The sequence below is a fragment of the Pan troglodytes genome, chromosome 15 (assembly GCF_028858775.2).
Source record: "Pan troglodytes isolate AG18354 chromosome 15, NHGRI_mPanTro3-v2.0_pri, whole genome shotgun sequence".
Taxonomy (NCBI): domain Eukaryota; kingdom Metazoa; phylum Chordata; class Mammalia; order Primates; family Hominidae; genus Pan; species Pan troglodytes.
Genome location: NC_072413.2, coordinates 46,829,944 through 46,849,025, shown reverse-complemented (window position 1 = coordinate 46,849,025; position 19,082 = coordinate 46,829,944).

Here is a 19,082-nt window from a genome sequence, read left to right as displayed (position 1 = left end):
AAACTCAGATTCTCCATAGTAATGTGCAATGTCAAGAGACAGTAGATCTTGTCTGTAGATTTCTGAGGTTAAAAATTGTGATTCAAAATTTAATAACTAGCTAAATTTTTGTCCATGAATAAGGGCAAAAGGCAATCATTTTTGAACAATAAAGATCTTAGAGGGTATGCTACCTGTTAGAGACCACAGAAGAAAAAATCTTAGCTATGAATTCTGTCAACCAATCAACCAACCTATATCAATTAACTTTTGCTATGAAACAAATCTACCTGAAATTTGGTGATCTAAAACAATAACCCTTTGTTTAGTTCATGATTCTGTGTGTGGGCTCAGTTGTTCTGTTCTAGATAACTTGACTGATCTCTCTGGGCCCTCACGCATCTTGCATTCAGCTGCATGTCCCCCAGCCATTGGATGAGCTAGGATGGCCTCACTCACACATCTGATGGTTGGCAGGCTGTCAGTTAGGACAATGGTGGGGGTCACATGTTTCTCATCGCTGAGAATAGTCCAGACTTCTTCGCAGGTAAAGATGATAGGATTCCAAAAGCAAAAGATACAACTAGAGCAGAAATCCACTCTGAAACATTCCACTGGTCAAAGCATGTCCCAAGGAATAAGGACAGACTCATCTCTTACGGGAGAAGTTAACAAGTACTGGAGCCAATTTTGCCATCTACCTTATAACGGAAAGCTTAACACTAGGAAATAGGGAAGCTATGGTATTAAGAACCATATGTTCATGTTGAATTCATATAAATATTAAGTAAGGGTAAATGTTGCTTTATAATGATAGGGATTAAATTTTACACTGAAGATGAAGTAATTTTTTGTCATTAAAATACAGTATCAAAATACATCAAAACACTTCAGGAAAGGGAAGAAATTTATAAAAACACATAACTGTAGTAAGGAAATTTTAATTCATTTCTTGTAGACTTTATCAGTTAATTTACTTTTAATGAAGATATAGAAACACAAATATACCACTGTAAGGAGATAGAGAATCTGATTTGTACAATTGTTGAGGTGTATCTCATATATTGATTTATGTGGATATGGTGTACATGTATGTGTATATAGTTTAAAATCAGATAATTCGCTTTAATTTCAGGTAATGATAGAATATTAATAAAACTTGACCATATATTTAGATATTTTAAAAGCCTCTATGAAGTAAAAAAAAAAAAAAAAAAAAAACTTTAAAATATTACAGACCACGTTCTTTTTTTTTTTTTTTTTTTTGCAATGTCTTAAAACTAGTGAATTAGTTTGAAAACCTTGATGAAATTGACTGCTTCCCAGGCAAAGTTAACTCTGGAAGAGAAACAGCCTGAATGTGGAAGAAAGTGAGAGGGTGGTCAAAGAGTTACACTGAAAAAACAAACAAGCAAACAAACAAAAACCTAAAACTCCCAGCTTAAGTTGTTTCTCAGGGGATTTCTTTAAAAGTTTCAAAGGACAGAATATTATACTATTATTTCAGTGTTCTAGAATATAGAAAAGGCTAAAAGTTTTGACATGAGAGAAAAATTTGACACCAACACCTTACAATTATAGATAAAAAGTAAAAATTAAAGACCAAATTTATTAATGAAAATAAACATTAAAATATTAGGAAGTAGATTTTAGCAGATTTTTAAATAAATTGTCATCTTTGGATAAAGCAATCTTTGTCAATGTGACACAAAAACCAGAAGGCTCATTTGGAAAATATAATGAGTTTGATTACAATGTTGGATATTTTCCTTTTGGCCTGTTTTCTGTGGTTTATTAAACTACATAAAACAAATATTCAGAAGAGGATAAGTTATCACTTGTAGAAATAAAAAGACAAAACCTGAAAGTTACAACAGAAGTACTAACTTTCTTTTGAAAATAGTAATTATAAATTAATAAAGGAAATACCAATTTTTAAAATTTTATTTTTAAATTATGGATACACTGGAAGTTGCAAAGATAGCACAGAGTAGTTCCATGTACACTTCACATAGTTTATGCAAGTAATTGCATCTTACATAACTGCAGTTAGCAGAACCAGGATATTGACATTGGTGCAATTTACATGAATAGTTCAATGCCATTTTATCACATGGTATCATTTGTAGAAATTATAATCATCATGTAGACATACATGGGGGTATCAAGATATAGAACATTCTATCACAGCATTCTCTCTTGCTACCTCTGTAGTCCACACAAAATCTTGTACATAAATTTTCATAGCAGATTAGGTTGAAATAGTAAAAAACTAGAAACCACAAAAATGCCCTTGAAGAAGTAATAGTTTGAAACAACTGTGCACACATACCATGGACTACTACTTAGACATAAGAGGGAGTAAACTGCTGCTACATGCAACAACTTGGACAGATCTCAAGGGTATTTTGCTAAATGCAAAAAGGCAATTTCAAGAGGTCACATACTATATGATTGCATTTATATAACATTTTCAAAATGACAAGATTACATAGAGGGAGAACAGATCAGTGACTATTTAGTTTTTAAAATAGATAATAAAAATCAGTGTATTGGGAAAAATGGAAATAATTAGTATGTGAAAATATGAACTACATAAATGCAAATTAAAATAATAATACATGAGTTTTTAAACCCTCAGAGTGTCAAAAATGAGAAGAAATTATAATACCAACTGATAGCAAGTTTTCAGGAAACAAAACTCTTAGATCCTGTAAGTGAAAGCAGATAAGCTCTTAAATTTACAGGCCCAGGACAAGAGTATGAAGGAAAGCTTCCAGGTTTCTGTGGAACCCTTTTTTTTTTTGGTCACCCTGTAGTGTTATCTGGTCCCGGAAGGGAACGTGCAACATATGTGTGAACAATCTAAGTCTCTACATTTAAATTCAATTCCTCCATACCCACCTTCAAACAACATTCCTTGGCCACTCCACAATCCTGGGTGTGTGCACCTGTAATTCACCCTGAGAAAGAGCAGACCCAGCTAAGAAGTCCTTTCAGTACCTGGAAGCAGGGTCAGGGCTGTTTAGACAGGGAATTCTCCAGTTCCAGGTACTTAGATAATGATCTAAAATAGAGTATACAGCTTCTGGCTAGCTAGGCGTCTCCTTAGTTGATATGGTTTGACTATGTCCCCAGCCAAATCTCATCTCGAATTGTAGCTCCCATAATTCCCATGTGTCTTAGGAGGGACCCAGTGGGAGGTAATTGAATCATGGGGGTGGGTCTTTCCCAGGCTGTTCTCATGGTAGTGAATAGGTCTCTCAAGATCTGATGGTTTTATAAAGGGGCAGTTCCCTTGCACTATGAGGCCTCCCCAGCCACATGGAATTACCAGTCTCGGGCATGTCTTTATTAGCAGCATGAGAATGGACTGATATATTAGCCCTGGAGTTTTTTTCCCATTCTTGGCAGGGTCAGGATCATAGCTGGAGCAGGACCAGAGAAGGAGCCCTCTGAAGCAGGGGTTAGGACAGGGGCCCTGGTTGCCCAGCTCTAATGGTGGTCTTGAGTAAAAGTACAGATGAAAATTTTAATGAAAGGCCTTTCGTAATATCTATCCAACTTTGAAATTACTCTATTGTCCATCAAGAGTAGTTAAATACAATTTGATACATTCATACAGTGAAGTATCAGGTAGCTATTTCAGATACTAAGATATTGAAATAGGACTATTGTATCCTATAAAGAGTAAAACCCAGTAAAACAATAACAAAAAGATGTAGAACAGTGGATTTGTGATTTTTTTTTTTTTTTTTTTAGACGGAGTTTTGCTCTGTTGCCCAGGCTGGAGTGCAGTGGCAATCCTGGCTCACTGCAACCTCTGCCTCATGGTTTCAAGCGATTCTCCTGTCTCTGCCTCCTGAGTAGCTGGGATTACAGGCACACACCACCACACCTGGATAATTTTTGTGTTTTTACTAGAGACAGGGTTTCACCATGTTGGCCAGGCTTGTCTCGAACTCCTAACCTAGGTGATCTGCCTGCCTTGGCTTCCCAAAGTGCTGGAATTACAGGCATGAGCGGCCGACCCTGGCTGTGATCTTACTTTATATATATGTACTTTTTTTCTATTTTTGCCATCTTGGGTAATTAATCTATGATTTCATATGCTACATTCTTTCCATTGCTTATATTTCAGTTATGAATCAACCATGGCTTGCTTGCGTCTTTCTAGATCAGAGACATGTTTAGAAGAATAGAGGTCAGCTAACAGAAGCTACCTCAAAGGAGTGGGAATTTTGAGAGAGAGTATGGAGGACAAGCAGGTTTTTAATACATTATACTCACACATACTTTTTACATGGAACATTAATTATTTTGTTATAAATTATTCATTTTTATTCTAATGAGAATTATTTCATTAATAATGTGCAAGGAGATAAAGTGGGTATTATCTTCATTTTCATTTTACGGTTGAGGAACTGAGGCTCGGAGAGTTTGGGCTTAGCCAGTCATGTGAGAGAGTGTCTTAGTCCAGTTAGGCTGCTGTAACAAAATATCACAGACTGGGAAATTTATAAACAATAGCAACATATTTCTCACAGTTCTGGAGGTTGAGAAGTCCAAGATGAAAGCATTGGCACGTTTGGTGGCTGGTATGGGCCTGATTTCTGCTTCCAAGATGGTACCTTGTGGCTGCATCTTCTGGAGGATTCTCTGTGTCCTCACATGGCATAAGGGCAACAGAGCCAATCTACTCACTCAAGCCCTTTTATAAGGGCCTTAATCCCATCCATGAGGGGTCTACCCTCGTGAATTAATCATGTCTTAAAGACTCCACCTCTTAACACTATCACATTGGTGTTAAGTTTCAACATATGAATTTTGAAGAGGATACCATTATTTAACCCAGAACAGAAAGGAAGCCAGGTGAGGCAAATAGATGAGATACTTAAAATAACCTCTTCAGACTAATATGCTGCAGGAATAATTTAATTGGTGAACATTGTCATCAGTAAAGTGTAGACCTGAATTTCAATTCCAGTGGCTCTTGGTCTTAAAGTTCAGTCTAAGTTGCGGTTAAGGGAAAGCTTTAGAATTTGGCAGAGTTTTCAGGACATCAGACGGGATGAGTAAGGAGAATGTTTAAAAATATCTCCTTTATTTCTCTCCTTAGGTTTACTTTTTAGCGTATTTCCATCCAATGCTGAGGATACATAAAGCAGGGAAGAGACAGAGCGCTTTCTTTATTCCTGAAGTTACGAAAGAAAGGAAAATGGCCATGATCCAAGACATCATTCTTTTCTGGCTAAACCAAAACCAAACAAAAAGCAACAGTACAACTGTAGGTCTGAAGGTAGTGGGTAGAGATGATGGAAATGGTGAAAAAAAAGTTGAAATTTTGTGGACTGTGAAGACTTATAAGTAAAAACTCTGTTCTCTCTATTGATAGGAAGAATCCATATATGCTATTTAATTCATCTTTCATGTTGTAAAAGTTTAAACAGTGACTGGAATTTCAGAACAGAAAAGGTTTTATTCAAAAACAGGCATCAATTTTTTTTTTTTTTTTTTTTGAGATGCAGTCTCGCTCTGTTGCCAGGCTGGAGTGGAGTGCAGTGGCGCAATCTCGGCTCACTACAACCTCCACCTCCTGGGTTCAAGTGATTCTCCTGCCTCAGCCTCCCGAGTAGCTGGGACTACAGGCTCCACCACCACGCCTGGCTATTTGTGTGTGTGTGTGTGTGTGTGTGTATTTTTAGTAGAGATGGGGTTTCACCATGTTGGCCAGGATGGTCTCTTGGCCTTGTGATCCACCTGCCTCAGCCTCCCAAAGTGCTGGGATTACAGGCCTGAGCCACCGCGCCCAGCCCTGGCATCAAATTTTTAATTGCGGAAGTATGACTTGCTCATTCTAACGCATTTACAAATACAAGCTGTGGTATACGTGCTTGAAATGGAAAAATCACTACATTTTGGCTACAAATTCCCTTGGTCCATTTGCTCTTACATTGTGTGCAAGAGAAACAATGTTTCTAGTCAGAGAGTATATGGCTCATCCTTGAAGGAGAAAAGCCTATAGGAACAGTAACTTATCACCTGAGTGTAGTCTTAATGGTTTCCTATGGATGTGATTTTGTTCTAATCTGCCCTGAAAATTCTAGAAAGAAGTACATTAACTGGTCTCCTGGGATCTGATTTTCTACCCTGTCAACATATTAGTCAATACGTATTAGTCAGTGGCCAGCTTAGACCATTGTGGTGGATAGTATTACTAAATTCACTTACAGTGAATGACTGAGAGTAAAAAATTCATTCTCTTTTATAGTCAGGCATTTGATAATAGGCATTTAAAGACATCACTTTAATTACGGAGGTGGTGGATCAAGTCCATTTTACCCCGACCCCTGCTAGTGTAACATCTGTTAAATTTATCACCTCTCCCCCAATATGACTGTGCAGTGTTGATTAACTAAGCATGTGGTCCTTCCAATTTGGTGACTCAAGAGAGCCCATATATCACTTAGCACATCAGAAAGCTTGTTCAATTGCTTTTGCCTTCATTTATTACCCCACAGGACAGAAATGACTATTAGCTTTCCTGATTAAAACACTGTGACCATGCTTTAAGTTTAATTGTATACATTGCTAGTTAATAGCCAGCACTTCCCTTGGGCATAAACTTTTAAATCTCATTTAGATTGGCTCTGTATTGTGATAGGGGTTCCAGCTTGGGGAAAAAAGAACGGTCACCACATCTTTGGTCTTTAGCCATATATAAAGTATTCCAGAAATTTACTGAAAAAGCAAATGCAGGTAAATTTTAAAGATACAATCCCAAGTAAATAATTCTTAGAAAATATTTAATTTAAATTAAAAATAGTATGGTTTTGAAAACTGATATATAAATAAAACAGGTTTATTTATATGGAACATTTAGGCAACTTAAAACTGGAATAAATAATCCTGGAAAATACATGTGATCAATTGCAAACATTGTGATCTTTGAAACTGTTGACTCCCCTCAATGGATAGAAAAAACACAATGAGTACATACAAGTCTGGAGAAAAAAATTCTGAAATGTTAAATAAATTTAAGACATTTTAATTAAGCAATTAAAAATTCTTGAACATTCTTAAATATTCCCTTCACTCTTCTTACCTTTTAATAAAAGGATAATTTAAAAGAATGTTTTGGGTGTGGTGGCACTTGCCTGTGCTCCTAGCTATTTGAGAGGCGGAAGCAGGAGGATCACCTAAGCCCAGGAGTTTGAGGCTGCAGGGAGCTAGGATTGCTCCAGTGCACTCCAGCCTGGGTGACAGAACAAGGCTGTATCTCAAAAGAAATTTAAAAAAACAATTTATTAATAAATATTGAGAGATTAAATGGAGTTTTGGACACTTTTTTAAACAATCAAGAGTTTCTTAAGGAAATCTTTTTTATTTTTTATTATTAAAAATTTTTCGTTTGTTAAAGAGAGAGGAGGCTCAAGGCAGAGGAAGTTCTGACAATCAAATCTGTACCGTAAGCTAGTATAAGGAGACTCTAGAGAATCCCAAGCATATGCCCAAGGAGTACATTTGCCATTAATCAATTAAGAGTGCTGTATGGAAATGGGGCAGGGGAACAAAATATAGAGAAATTGAATTTAAAATATAATGTAAGCAATCGCATATTGGGAATAAGTGGTCTGTACCTATATTGCAGATACAATAAACATACAGTAATCTACAAAAGAAACAATTTTTATTTGGACAAAATAGTTTTGGTAGAATAGTAGTGGTGGATTAATGAATTGGGTTGCCAGTTTAAAATTTTGGCTCAGTGACCCTCCTTTTGTGTGTAAGAGCTGTTTTTATATCTATTAATTTATTTTTAGAGAGTTACTTTGGGCCAGGCACAGTGGCTCACATCTGTAATCCCAGCACCTTGGGTGGCTGAGGCAGTGGATTACTTGAGGTCAGGAGTTCAAGACTAGTCTGGCCAACATGGTGAAACCCCATCTCTAGTAAAAATACAAAAAATTAGCTGGGCATGGTGGCATATGCCTGTAATCCCAGTTACTCAGGTGACCAAGGCAGGAGAATAGCTTGATTCCAGGAGGCAGAGATTGTAGTGAGCTGAGATCAAGCCACCACACTCCAGCCTTGGCAACAGAATGAGACTCCATCTCATAAAAAAAAAAAAAAATCAGTTTGGTAATTTTTGCATTAGTATTGCTATATGTTTTACTGCTCCAATGGCAATTATAAATCAAGGCAAGATTATGTTAGATGATAATTAATGTCCTCTAATATAGTCATGCATCTAAAATGGGTACCATTCTAGACACTGGGATATAGTGGTGGCCTAAAGCAGCAATATCCCTGACCCCATGGAGTTTTCATTTTGGTGAGGAGGACAGACGATATGCAAATGAACAAATACATATATAGTATACCATGAAAATGAATGAAACAGCATAAGAAGGTCTAGAATAGGGGATGTGTGCTCTTTTAGATAATGTCAACAAGCCTCTATGGGCGGGGTCTGCATACACTTAGAGGTCATGTGAAAATTTGTGTGTGGGTGGGAACGCAGTGGGAGTCGGAGAAGAGCCTCTGAGTCACAATGACCAAAGGGCAAAGGCTGTAAGTTGAGAATGTGCCTGGCATGTTAGAAAAAAACACAAGAAAGACAGTAAAGATTGGAGAGAGAAATTGAGAAGAGTGGCAAGATTAAGGTCAGGGACCAGAGCATGGTGTCAGGACATGATGAGCCCTATAAGCCATAGTAAGAAAAATAGAGGCTGGGCGCAGTGGCTCACGCCTGTAATCCCAGCACTTTGGGAGACCGAGGCGGGTGGATCACAAGATATCGAGACCATACGGGCTAACAAGGTGAAACCCCATCTCTACTAAAAAAATACCAAAAATTAGCCGGGTGTGGTGGCGGGTGCCTGTAGTCCCAGCTACTCGGGAGGCTGAGGCAGGAGAATGGCGTGAACCTGGGAGGTGGAGCTTGCAGTGAGCGGAGATCACACCACTGCACTCCAGCATGGGTGACAGAGCGAGACTCTGTCTCAAAAAAAAAGAAAAAAAAATAGATTTGATTCTAAATACAGCTGGTATGACTTTGAGTTGGAGAATACAATAATCAGATTTCATTTTAAACACACAACTCTAGGTGCAGTGTAAAAAAACAGATGTCTGTGGAGTGACAGAACAGCTAAACCAGGTAGGAGAGTGTTGCTGTAACTAAGAGAAGCTGGTCATTGGAGCAGTGTGGTGGCATTGGTGAGGTGATTGGGTTTTGAGTTATATTTGGATGTATTTTAATTGCAGAGATCATAGAATTTGCTGGCAGATGAGGTGTTGGGTGCATAGATGAGGAAAAAGGGTTAATAATGACTTCAAAGTTTTGTACAACAATAGAATGAATGTATGTTGTTCTACAGTTTCTGAAATGAGGAAACTTCAGGGGCCAAGGGGGTGATTCAAGAGCTGTATTTTGGACTTAAGTTTGTCCATTTGACATATAAAGGGAGATGTTCAGCATGCTTGCATATATAAAACTTTTGTTCAAGGAAAAAGTCAAGGCTAGATGTAAACTTTGGTTCATCAGTGTGCAGAGACCATATAAAGCCACGGAACTGCTGAGTTCAACTACAGTGTATTTTCAGAAAAGAAGAGTAGAGAATCATGGGCAGAACTATTCTGAATTTGGGAAGGAAAGTAGAACTCATCAATGGATCTAGGAGTGGTCAGTGAAAACCAAGTTTAAATAATTATAACCCGAAATCAAATGATTTCAGGTGGATTTCAGGTAGCTATCCTGAGATACATAGGAAGAGATGGTTTGCTCGTCAGAACAGAAGGTACATTTTATGTCACTGGACTCTGTGTCCTGTGTTTTCAGTTTGATGGAAAGGTATGGAGAAGGCTAGTGTTTGTGTCTCCAGTTTGCCATGAAAATAATGACTTCTTTCCTCTGAAGTTGCCTGAATCATTTACTGCAAAGGCGGTAATTTAAATAGTAGCATCAATACTATTCAATAGGAAGAAACCCTACTTAAACTTTGGCTATTGTGTGAAAAGTAAAGTGTAGGGACACCAAGCATGGACTCAGGAAAGCCCATTAGGAGTCCTTTGCAATGTTCTAGGTTAGATATGATGGTGGCTTAGGCTACAGTGACAGTGGCATTCTAAAAGGACTAGAAGCCAGCTGGCTAGCCAACCTTGAACCAAGGTGCCTTATTCTAATGCTGATTGGGCTTAGTAGTTTAAGCACCTAAAGGAGTTCTTTTAATGCAGGACTTAGTAAATATCATTATTTATTAGGAAGAGTTAAGTTACTCTTTGGACTAAATCACCCATAAATTACCAAAAAGTTGTTTTAAAAATACTTCCACACAGTGCAGTGTAATTGTATATTTTCTGTAGTTATGGCTCCAGTTTAGCCCTATCCCTTTTCTCTAGGAAACTAGGGATACCCTTTCTTTCAAGAGAGGCTCTTGGAAGATTCTGCTTTGGTACTTGGTACTGGTCTAGGCATCCTCTTCGTTTGTTATTTGATTCTGTAACTTTCTCCAGATTGCTTTAGTAACCCATGGCAGTCAGCGTTGCATTGATTCATGTCTCGTGCCCTTCTTTACATCACAATGGATATAAAGAGTTCTTCAGGTTGGGAGCAGTGGCTCCCTTCTGTAATTCCAGCATTTTGGGAGGCTGAGATGGGAAAATCCCTTTAGCCAGAAGTTTGAGACCAGCCTGGGCAACATAGCCAGACCTCGTCTCTACTAAAAATAATTTTAAAAAGTTAACTAGAAATGGTGGTGCAAGCCTGTAGTCTCAGCTACTAGGGAGGTGGAGGCAGGAGGATTGCTTGAGCCCAGGAGTTTGAGGATGCAGTGAGCCACTGCTATACTCCAGACTGGGTGACAGTAAGATCCTGTCTCAAAAAAAAACAAAAACAAGGTTCAGTGTTTTGAATGTTTTAACTGAATTTCTGTTACTCTAGTTATTTCTCTTATTTACTGTTGTGCAATGGTAAAATTCACTAAAATGTCTGTGCATTTTATAAAAATGCCTATCAGAGGTGAGAGGAATTATAGATGACTGTATTAGAGTTCTCCATAGGGACAGAATTAATAGGATATATATTTATATGAAAGAGAGTTTATTAAGAGGTATTGGTTTACATGATCACAAGGTGAAGTGCCCTGATAGGCCATCTGCAAAATGAGGAACAAGGAAGCCAGTAGTGGCTCAGTCTAAGTCCAAAAGCCTTAAAAGCAGGGAAGAATGGTGCAGCTTTTAGTCTGTGGCCGAAGGCTCGAGAGCCCATGGCAAACCACTGGTGTAAGTCCAAGAGTCCAAAGGTGGAAGAACCTGGAGGCTGATGTTCAAGGGCAGGAAGCATCCAGCATAGGAGAAAGAAGAAACCTGGAAGACTCAGCAAGCCATCTTCTTCCACCTTCTGCTGCCTGCTTTTCTAGTTGCTCTGGCAGCCAATTGGATAGTGCCCAGCCACACTGAGGGTGGATCTTCCTCTCCCAGTCCACTGGCTCAAACGTTAATATCCACTGGCAATATCCTCACAGACACACCCAGAAATAATACTTTGCATCCTTCAATCCAATGAAATTGACACTTAAAATTAATCATCACAATGAGAAATAATAGCTTTGTGATTGGCTGATTGATTGATTGATCTATGTATCTATCGTCAATGTGTCTGACATATATTTACATATATAAAATGTGTGTGTGTGTATAAAACTCTGCATACTACCCAGCACAAAATCAACTATCAAAATTATTACCTATCTAGCTGATAAAGTGCAACTGAATTCACAATCCCAGTGTGAAGTGATAAATACCTCTTCTTTTTTCACCTAGCATAGTTTCACAATAAATTATTCAGTAGCCAGATAGGTAGATAAAGATAAAATGTAAAATCATAAAATGACTTTAACACCTTTACTCTTTTACGTACATGCCTTTACCTATATCTTTGTTTCTCTTTATTAGTCCCAGATATATAGGAGGCCAAGTCAATAAGTAGGTGGAATATAGACCAAAATGTCAGACTGTTTTTACCTGTTATCTTCTGGTAAATTCTTCACTTTTAGAGGAAATACCAGGTGTATCCAATGACTTGTTTAGTAACAAATATATAAACATTGTCAAAACTCAGTTCATGAGAATCTGGTCTCAGGCCTAGAATAAAAGCATGTAGATAAAACCAAGGACTTGGATATAACTAGAATATATTATGCATTAGGGCACTTCTTTAATAATATATAAAACCAGTTAGGAACTACAGCAATTTTGCTTAATAAAAATGAAGAATCAAAGAAATGGAGAAATAAATTTATAACAAATGTTCCACCACACTAGAAATCAGACAAACCTTAAATAATAATGAAAAATCAAATAAAAACTTTATCAAAATGACTAAAATTTTAAAAATACCCAGGTTTTGAGGATATGAGAAAATGATTATTAAGTTAACTTTTCTTGAGAACAAGTTGGTAATATAAATTAAAACCCCTTGAGAACATGTCTCTTTTTTATCTGATAATTTGACGTATAGGAAATGTGTTAATTATATTTAAAGCAAGTCATCTATTAATGCCCACCATATGCTATTGGTTTTAAAATCCCTCTCACAAACTCAAAGTAGAAGGTGGTAAGGTATTAAAACAATGTTGTCAGAGGATATCTAAATATATGTAAAGGTATGCCCAAAGCACTACATAAGGGAAGACTGTGTGTGCATAATTGTGCATGTGAGAATGTGTCTGGCTGAGCAAGAAAGAGAGAAAGGAGAGCATGAGCTAGTGGTTGAGAGTTTTGGCCTTGAGGCTAGACTGCTTAGATTAATATTCTAGTTCCATCATTTTCTAACTGTATCTGGGGCAAGTTATTTAATATCCCTGTGCCTCAATTTCCTCATTCATACAGTGGGAAAAAATAACACCTTTTTCATCAGATGTTTGGGAGGATTAAGTAAGTTTATGCATATGAAGCATTTAAAAGAATGACTGGCTCCAAATAAGAACCCCAAAATATTATTTATTTTTACTTTTATAACCAAAATGTTAACCTTGGGTATTCATTTATTCAGCAAATATTTATTGAGAACACACTTTAGGTCATGAACTTTGTCAGCAGTGGGAATGCTGGCCAAGTTCTCATCTTCAGGGTGCTTACATTCCAGTGGATATAAACAACATGGAGATAAACACATGAATATACAATATAAAGTTCAGTAGTGATACGTGTTAGAGTTTAAGAAATGGCAGGGTAAAAAGGAGAAAGGGTGGTGGTAAAGGTGTTTCTTTAGAGGAAGTTATCAGGAAGGACCTTACTGAGGAGGTGATGTTTGAGCAGAGACCTGAACAAAGTGTAAGTATTTGGGTAAATAACAATCCAAGTCAAAGGAACAGCCAGGAATGTCCTGTGGTGGGAATGTACTTGGCATGCTGGAGAAATTGCTGCTGGGTTCTGGGCTGGAGTGGAATGAGCTAGGGAAGAGTGGTGGGAAATTAGTGAGAAAGAGTGAGCCTGGGACCAGGTTGTTTAGGCTATGTAGGCATGGGGAGTCATTTAGACTTCATTTTAGGTATGCCAAAGAGACATTAGAAGGTGGTGAACAGATTAACAATTTTAAAAGGTCACATTAATTGCTTTGTACAAAATGGACTACCCTGGGGAAAAAGTAGTGGGACAATGGATTATGAAATGATTCTCTTTTTGTTCATCTGTATTTTCCAAAACACAGTGGTCAGGTATTCCTTTATAAGAAAATAAAAAATAATTTTTTAAAAATTAGGCACATGGGATAATTACTATTTTCACCATTTTCCACAACTTCCAAAAGGGCTTGACTTTTGTAATGATATATACATATTTCTGTTTTTTTTTTTCCAAATCAACTCTTAAACGTTATTTTTAGTGATTTATCCTCTGTGAGACATAGAAAGCAGTTCACTGTTTTATTTTCCTTTTTTGAGACATCAGTCTATCATTATACAAGGGCATCTTCATATCCACAGCAGAAAACATATCACTTTTTATACCCTTCTCCATTGGTTTTGTTTTAAAGACCCTAACACAGCAAGTGCCATTGTTGTCAAAAATACCTTTCCTTCATTGTGCACTTTAAGCTTCATTCAATGCGAGCAAGCCATTGTTGATTTTCTAGACCAACAGAAACTATGATAGTTACTGCTGAAAATAACACCTTTGAGCTAGTGTATCATTACTGAATGACTCTGGCAAAAAAAAAAAAAAAATCTTTCATGTTGGCAATGAAACATGGTATGTCACAAAGATGGGACTCCTCTTACTTTCCGCCACATTGGCTGTAAGAAGGATGGATGGCTGTGCTTGATCGCTACTTGAAGCATGCAGTTCATGAGGGATAATGTGAGCACTTAGGCATTTACTATCATGGAGAGTGTGTCTTTCGCATTGTCAGTTTTTTTGAACAGTGACTTCATATCTGACATTGATGCCATTAGCCAGAATTCTTAGGAACAACTAAAATGTACTCAGTTTGGAAAAAAGTCTCATGCATGGCCCCCTGTCCTTTATATGTTTAAAAATCGAAAGTGTAAATGAAGAAAAAGAAAATGGAATGTTATGATCTCAGACACTTTATATGAAATGCTATGGTTTTAAGTATATATAACAGTATTAAACTGAAATATTTTTAAAGTAATGACAAAAAGTGGTTAGGAGTTTAAATTCAGGTGAATATAAGAGTATATTTGGGAAGAATTATCTGTTTAACTACCGTTTTTTACATAACAAATATGGCCAGGAGCTGTGGCTTACACCTGTGATCCCTGAACTTTGGGAGGTAGAAGTAGGAGGATCACTTGAGCCCAGTATTTCCAGACCATCCTTGGCAACATAGCGAGATCCCATCTCTAATTTAAAAAATAAAAAACAAAAACTTATGCAGTCGTTGCCCTATCAAAGTCAACCCCATATGATGACATTATTTATAACTTTTATAGAACTCAGATTACACAGGTAGGATTTATTGAAATGCTCCTGAAAAACTATGTGACTCAAATCAGCTACATAATTTTTCTTCATCAAACAAGATATTCCTGAAGGTGCATACTTCCATCATTGGTTTCTTATAGATAAAGATCTATTATAAGTGCTATGCTTGCCTTCAGTCAAACACTTTGCATAATATTTAGAGTATCTCAGCCACTCTGTGATTGGAGCTAAAGCATCTTCCTTAAGATTCATTTTTGTTCTTTCCTTGAAGAGACTGAGTAAGTCGCTCTTATTTTCTCAGTGGTTTAGGAACCCAGCTATGCCTACAACCACACATTCTCTCAATATACCCTAAATACACAAAGGTCCCTTAGACTCATGTATTATGTTCAAATAGATAATTAGAGTAATCAAAATCTACTCACAGCCTCTGCAGAATCATTTTTGACTGAAGGTGTTAGCAACTGAATGTTTCTATTTAGACCAAGAGAGAACATGAACTTATCACTAGGGGTAATTCTTGCTGCAAAGTCTTTGCTCTTGTGCATGCTTAAAGTTTATCACACATCAGGGAAGAGCTGCTGTATAAGCCATGCTAATAACTATTTGGGAAATTTGGTAATCCATTTGAAGGGAGCAACCTTGTTCTAAATTTATTTTAACTTCCCTTGACTCAGAATAGGAATCTTGCTGTCTATTGATTGAGTCAGTAGTAAATTATTTTCTCTTTAGAATTCTTTCTTTTTTTTTTTTTTTTTTTTTTTGAGATGGAGTCTTACTCTGTTGCCCAGGCTAGAGTGCAGTGGCGCGATCTCAGCTCAGTGCAACCTCCACCTCCTGGGTTCAAGCGAGTCTCCTGCCTCAGCCTCCTGAGTAGCTGGGACTACAGGCGTGTGCCACCATGTCCAGCTAATTTTTGTATTTTTAGTAAATATGGGGTTTCACCATTTTGGCCAGGCTGGTGTCGATCTCTTGACCTCGTGATCCGCCCACCTCAGCCTCCCAAAGTGCTGGGATTACAGGCGTGAGCCACTGTGCCTGGCCTAGAATTCATTTTTAAAGACTTTACTTTTATTAAACTAAATACTGCTGGTTAACTAATGTCTCTTGGATTTTATAGACTCAGGAGAGCAGGATCTAACTTAAATTAATCATGACTTAATTGAGTGAACTAATTCAAGTTCCCTCCAGTCCACTGCACAACAATATTCTTGTCTTCCCAATGAAGGCTAAATGGTATATTGCTCTAGGAGTATCAACTTCTGTATCTCTAGCACTGCATTTTTTACTGAGATTCCGTTTTAATATTCTTAAAATTATATACAAATGTCTACAGAGTTAGGAATACTAAATTAATTAACCTTACATATAATCTACATCACAGCTGGCCAATTCCTTTCTATTATTTATTCCATTCATGGACTAATATTTTAATTTGGTCATACCGTTAAACACATACACATCAATAAGAACAAAATTTATTTGATTGTAACTTTCATCTGTTTTCTCAAAGAGAATTTTAAATGTGCATTGAATTCCTAATGCTTCTACTATATTGCTATTAGAAAACAAAAATTATTTAGAAAAATTAACAAAGTTAACAATTATTATGGTTTTTTCAAAACATGATTAGGTAGAAGGCAAATATGATAAGGTTGGTGAAGTAATTGTCAAAAAACTGTTTGCTGGTCTTAGTTTTCTAAGTATCATATTCAAGAAGCAAGTGTAGTAGAATATAAAAATAAACACCAAGATTTTTATATTTTTAACTTTTATATATTTTTCTTAAAAAGTACCTGCTAAAATTTATAACAACTGTAAAGCTAAAAAATTATCCAGTTTCACTGGTGGAAGAGAACTATGTAAAGACAGAAATTATATTTGATATTATCTTTTTTCTCCGAATCAGTAATTTCATTCATTAAAAAAGCATGAGGGACAAAAAAGTGCAGAAGAATAATTATTTACTAGAGATTGGCATAGCTGTGCAAAAGCTGGATTTCATAATTTTTTTGTTTTTTTGTCTTGTTTATTTTTGTTTTGTCTTACTATATTTTCATTTTATTTATTTATTGGTTTGTTTGTTTGCTTGGTTCTATTTTGTCACCCAGAGTCCTCTCTCAACAACACAAGTTAGTTCTCCTTTAGAGCTGAAATACAACTATGAGTCACTTGATATTGTGACTTCAGGGATGTCACGTATTCCTCAGTGACTGTGATCATAACCACCAAATGGTAACAGGAATTGACTGCGATCAAGTCCCCAAAAGTCAAGGACTAAATGATAGCATCATAATTTGCAGAAAATACAAAAAGTGTTTAAGATTTAGTAGGATCGCTTTGTATATTTCATAATGTGTTTAGTAATCTTGTTAAAATAGTCTACAATATTAAAGAGAGATATGTAATCAGATAATAAGTATTTGAGTTTTATTTCTGCTACTTGCTATGTGAGCTTGGACAAACCTAATCCATTAAAGCCTGCTTTTCATCAATAGTAAAGTGAGATTATATGTACCTTATGTTAGTAATGGTAAAATGAAATAACATGTAAAAGCACTTTAAAAACAGAAAAACATTATTTATTGTGAAGACTTTTTTTTTGCCTTTGACATGATAACTAACATTTAATTTCACATATACACTAGTAATATAATTACCCTCTTTGAGATTTGTCTCATTTAATTTTAGTGAACAAAAGGCAAACTTGACATTTTGTGAATTAGCATGTTTCTTGTGAATTTTCCTTCAAGGATTTTCTGAATGTGTATGTATAAGTAAAAGGCAGGTAAGACCTGCTACCTAAATTATTGGAGTCATGATTGTTAGCACATACAGGAAATTTGTGGAGGTAGCATTATTAAATGTGTTCCCAACTTCTCCTTTCTGCTTAGCTTTAAATATTGCACCTGTGAGACTTCTATATTTAAGGTGTGCAAATATTAAAGAAGAAAGATCAGACTGAACCTGCTGACCCTTTACTGATTTTTGTTGAACCACAGTTGCTAGTCTCATTGAAGCATAACTTCTTTCAATTTCCCAAGACCATAGATGGAAAGACCTTTCTATCCTGGGGAATGATAGAAGACAGGGTCAGGCAGCAGGATGGTGGATTCTTAACCAGTTCCTTGATACTGAGGACTTACTGAGCAGCAGTTTTAAAATAGTTACGTTTTCCCACAATTGTATTTCCTCTAAGTTAAATTTCTAAGTAGTCAGATAATATTAAGCTTATATTAAAAAGCCAATGTGGTTTTGATTTACATTTACCTGATGATTAGTGATGTTGAGAATTTTTCATATACTCTTTGGCCATTTGTATGTCTTTGAGAAATGTCTACTTGTGTCCTTTATTCATTTTTTAAGGGGAGTATTATTTTTTATTTTTATTTTCTATTTTTGCTGTGAAGTTCCCTGCATATTCTGGATATTAGTCCTTGAATGAATAGTTTGCTAATATTTTCTCCCATTCTACAGGTTGTCTCTTTATTCTGTTGTTTCCTTTGCTGTGCAGAAGCTTTTTGGTTTAATGCGGTCACATTTGTCTATTTTTGTTTTTGTTGCCTGTGCTTTTGATGTCTTAGCCATAAAATATTTGTCCAGATTAATGTCCTGACACATTTTCCATATGTTTTTGTCTAGTAGAGGTTTTATAGTTTTGGGTCTTGTATTGAAGTCTTTAATCCATTTTGAGTTAATTTTTGTGTATGATAAGAGATGGGTTTAGTTTCACTCTTCTGCATGTTGATATCCAGTTTCTTCAGAATAATTTATTGAAGAGGGTGTCTTTCCCCCAATGTATGTGCTTGGCACCTTTGTTGAAAATCAGTTGGCTGTAAATATGTGGATTTATTTCTGGGTTCTGTATTATGTTCTTTTGGTCTATGTACCTATTTTTATACCAATACCATGCTGTTTTGGTTACTTTAAATATCATCTCACCTCATTTAGAATGGTTGTAATAGAAAAGACAAAAGAATAGCAAATGGTGGCATGGATGCAGAGAAAAGGGAACTCTTACACATGGTTGGTGGGAATGTACATTATCAGAGCCATTATGGAAAACAGATAAATGTTTTTCAAAATACTGAAAATAGAACTACCATATGATCCAACTCTCCCTCTACTTGGTATTCACCCAAAGGAAAGGAAAGGAA